Genomic DNA, 5,278 nt, shown 5'->3' with positions numbered 1-5,278 from the left:
TCCAATGATGTGTATATTTTAAATTTGTACGAAAAAATGCAATATAGGAAAAGGATATTCTCGTTTGGAATTTGCTTTGTTTGTGACCTCTAGTCAGCTTTGTTCTTTGTTAGTTTCAAGGTTTCTACCCGTGCCCCGCAAACGCTTTTCATTATAAAATGTGTTGATTCTTTTTGTACCGCGGGGCTATTTCTGTTTCGAGCCTACGTCAAATCTCTAGTTTCAGACCTCACAATCCAGTGTTTTCGGTTTCACTCATTTCTGTAGCATTACAACTGCTTCCTCATTCCCTTCGTTCTTCACGGCAGAGAGAAAGTGTAGAATAGGTCGGAGCAGTCCCGATTCTTCAAAAATTACGCAACTGCGCCGCTTGTTGACGAGCCAACAGTGTCTTAGAGGTGGCCTCGTTATTGTTAAACTGTTGTATGATTTCATCGACGTACGACTCTATGAAAGGGATGAATTACCTCTGTAATTTTAGAGCAAATGATGGTTACACGAAATAGCGAGTCGACAACCAACATTTATTTCAAGTCAAGTGTCACATTCTCACGTTTCTTGTTGGATAGTTTTTTCTTCCTGCTGTTATCAAGCTGTTATGGCAATTTCAAATTAAAGGTAATTTAAGATTAGAGGGAAGATAGTGAAAATAGTGTATGAATTTCGTTTCTTTATGGATTGTGGGATTGAAAGCTGAAAGAAATGAAATATGCTCAGATAAAATTACATAGGGACAGCTCATGGAAAGGGTATCATAATGGGACTACAGAACATCATGAAATATAAAGGAGTATCAAAAAGAACAAAGACGAAATTGTTAAAAATCAATGGTATATCCAATAATGATGCGCGGATGCGAAAGCTAGGCGATTAACAAACAAGAAAGAAGAGAAATTGATGAATTTGAAATATGGTGCTGGAAAAGATTATTGAGAATATCGCGGACAGAAAGAAGATCAATAGTGAATCAAACTAAGCCACTGATTGTCAAAGAAAGATGAAAAATTTCTCGTTAGGTAATGAGGTCATGTGGAGTAGAAAAGAGTATTATGTTAGGGAAAAAACTAAAGGTTCAAACGGAAAGGGATCACTAGGATTGATGGACATGAAAGGAAGTGTGTAAGAAGACTTCTTTCAATTAGAATTAGAGCCGCCATTTTGATGAGATCAACAGAAGTAGAACACAACTTCTAGAGATACACCAAAGGAAAAAAATATACTCACACACGTCTAAATATGTCTGTTTACCTCAATGAAATATAAAATATATAATTTTTATTCATATATTTAAATGTTTTGGAAACGGCAGAGAAGCTAACGTTACTAGTGTGCTATTCGAAGCGTATAAATATTAATTACCTTTTAACCGATTGAAATATTCTCTAGGAGACTGATCGAAATATATTGCTGAATCAAAAGTAAAACAGGAAAGAATATCGATTATCATGAAACGATGCCTGAAGGACAGTATTGTATTGGTTCTCGTTCCAATGGCTGAATTGATTAAGTAATATTGGTGATTGAAAAACCGACATCATGATACTTACTCAATCAAATGAAAGAAAGAAAAATTATTGACAATAAAATAGTTGCTACTTACAGGTTAATATATATTATACATATATACACACACACATATATATATATATATATATTATTATATATATATGTGTATGTATATATATATATATATATATATATAATATATATATTATATATATATATATATATATACATATATACATACATATATATATATATATATATATATATTATATATATATATATATTATAACATATATATATATATATACATATATATGTGTATATATACATATATATATATATATAATACATAATATATGTGTATATATATATATGTATAGTATATATATATATATATATATATATATATATGTATATGTATATGTATATGTATATATATATGCTTGTATGTATGTATAGTGAGGGACAGGAAGGAGAACTATGTAAATACATACATACATGAGAATGCACATACACACACACGCGCGCACGTACACACACACACACATATATATACACACTTAATGAGTCACTAAACAAAGTTTGTTGCACAAAGCGAAATATATAGAAAGGAATGTCGGATGAAAAACTTTGCAAATTTCAAGCCTCGCTCTGATGTATTATCTAATAACTGTGGACAAATGTAAACAAATAACTTTTGGTCTCTCTGTGGACAGAGAAAAAGTAGGGGTGGGCTGACTACGACCTTTATCTGTGACTGGGCACCCTACTTTGTATTACTGGGGAAAGAGAGATTTATGGTCAACAGATATTTATGTCGATATATATCATGACTTTCCTAAATAAGTTAGACCGATTTGCATAACCACAATGATATAAGCGGACCTCAATGGTGCATGAACTCTGAATGCAAAGAACTGTAACTAAATACGCACAAAGCGGTTTGTTCGACGCTCTAACGATTCTGTCACTCCACTATCTTTAATATCTACATAGTTATTATGCGCATGAAATTTTAGATCTATGGTATAAATCACACGATCTTACATGTCAGATAATAGCCAGAGTGTTACGTCCGCCAAAGTGATTGGCAAGTCTTCAATCACCGACATTTTTACAAACGCTTGTTCAACATTCAGTTATGATCTCCCTTTCTGCTGCTCTGTTTCTCCCCTCTCTCTCTCTCACGTCCACCTCTTCTTCTTCTTGTCCTCCTCCTCCTCCTCCTCCCCCTCCTCCTCCTCCCTCCTCCTCCCCCCCTCCCCCTCCTCCTCTTCTTCTTCTTCTTCTTCTCCTTCTTCTTCTTCTTCTTCTTACTACTACTACTACTACTACTACTACTACTACTGTTACTGCTGCTGCTGCCGCTACTACTACTACTACTACTACTACTACTACTACTACTACTACTACTACTACTACTACTACTACTACGACTACTACTACTACTAATGGTTCTGTAGTCATGATGATTATATAACACTACAACAAAGTCGATACCCTTGAAATCGTGAATGTTTGAATGACAGATATAAGCGGACTTTTTTAAATGCTGACTCAACATTGTGAATATTGAGATATCTTGGCAAAACTTACATAATACAGCCACAAATTGTGAATTTAATCCTTGAATTTTCCAGTGTTTTGTGATTGCAGGAGGAACATTTCGTTCTACAATGTTTTGAGGCAGCACAGTAATGCCCAATTTTCAGTATTTAACTCCGTTTAAACAGGATTTCATGAATCTTTAATTTCTTAGCAGCATAGGGGTTTCGTTTGGTGAATTTGATGCAATGTTAAATGTTAAATTCATATCCTTCATGGCATATAACATACGGTATTGGTCATCATGTAAAGGTGAATGACTTAGTGATTAAGGAGTCGCACTAACGATTGCAAGATCGTGGGTTCAATTCCTGGACAGGGTGGTGCACTGTGTTCTTGAGCAAAACACTTCATCTCATGTTGTTTTTACGATCACTGCGATATCTGACGTGTGGCAAGCCGTTCACCGGTTCAAGCAACGTCGATTTGACGGAGGAAGAGAGCTAATGTATGGCACATTACATGTTAGATAATAAACCAGATAATAGATAGTTTGTGCAGAGTCGTTTTTGTATCTGGTTTGCAAGATTCATTATGTTAATTCGTGTGTTGAAATAAACTCTTTTAATATTAGTCAATTGGTTAAATATCCAACTAACTAATCAATTGTTTGTTTAATTTGGTTAAACAGCAAGTCATTTGTCTTGTTTTTGTCAAACCTCTTTCGTTGTTACTTGCAAACTTTTCAATGACTTTCGACTTAGTCCGTTACGGAGACCGCGTTTGTCTGCTTCAGACCTTGTTGTGTGCGTGTGTGTGCATGCCGGCTTGCAGGTTCAGCAAGAAATTGCAGAACCGTCTTTCTCGGACTACGTGAGACTACTATCATTGGTCCTCTCTATTTCTCGACAAAATTACTTTCACTCTATGACTATACTACAAATGTCTTCAACATTATCTTTAGAACAATATAATTTAAGATATTTCGTCTGATTTCGTTGCGCACGCACACACACGTACACACACACACACTCACGTTAGGAATGAAGTTGAAAATGGACAGAAAATATTATTAAAACTAAGTAGAATTTACATTATTTACAATTGACGGGTATTTGTCCTTGTCTTGTTTGTTGTTAACACAAAGTTTCGGCCGATATACTCTCCAGCCTTCATCAGGTGTCTTGGGGAAATTTCGAACCTGGGTTTTCATTCCTAAGGTATTTTTTGATGTTGTTTCTTCTTCTTCTTCTTCTTCTTCTCTTCTTTCTTCGTCTTCTTCTTCTTCTCTTCTTCTTCTTCTTCTTCTTCTTCTTCTTCTTCTCTTCTTCTTCTTCTTCTCTTCTTCTTCTTCTTCTTCTTCTTCTTCTTCTTCTTCTTCTTATTATTATTATTATTATTATTATTATTATTATTATTATTAACATTCAGGTCTCTGCCTGGAATCGAACTCGGAATCTTAGGGTTAGTAGCCCGCGCTCTTAACCACTACGCCATATGCATTTTCAACTTCATGTCTTCTTTTGCTAGTCTTGTTTGATTTAGTAACAATTTTCTGTCGAAGAGCATAGGATCGAAACGTCAGAGACTTCTTCATTTTTCCTGAGCTCAAATTAACCCATCTTGTCTGTTGTTCCCTCATCTGCCTCTGTCTTAGTATATCAGAATGGTAGTATATCAGAATGGCCGCAACAGAATGTCTGAAACACGTAAAAGATAAGCGATATGTATGTATGTATGTATGTATGTATGTATGTATGTATGTATGTATGTATGTATGTATGTATGTGTGTGTGTGTGTGTATGTATGTGTGTATGTATGTATGTATGTATCAGTGTGCCTGTCGGTCTATTTGTCTGTCTGTCTATCTATCTATCTATCTATCTATCTATCTATCTATCTATCTATCTATCTATCTATCTATCTATCTATCTATCTCTATCTATCTATTCATCTATTCATCTATCTATCTATCTATCTATCTATCTATCTATCTATCTATCTATCTATCTATCTATCTATCTATCTATCTATCTATCTAGCTAGCTAGCTAGCTATCTGTGTGTATCTGTCTCTATGCGCGTATATATATTATTTCTTTGTCAAGTGATCCTGTACTTTAGAGAAAACGAAAGTAAAAAGAACGTTCATACGTCTCAGGTGGGGATTCTAGACATTACAAATGTCTAAGAAAAAGACCCCCACCAAATAAAAGCAAAAAACAAA

This window comes from Octopus sinensis, linkage group LG12, assembly GCF_006345805.1.
Source record: "Octopus sinensis linkage group LG12, ASM634580v1, whole genome shotgun sequence".
Taxonomy (NCBI): domain Eukaryota; kingdom Metazoa; phylum Mollusca; class Cephalopoda; order Octopoda; family Octopodidae; genus Octopus; species Octopus sinensis.
Note: the sequence above shows the minus strand (reverse complement) of the source record.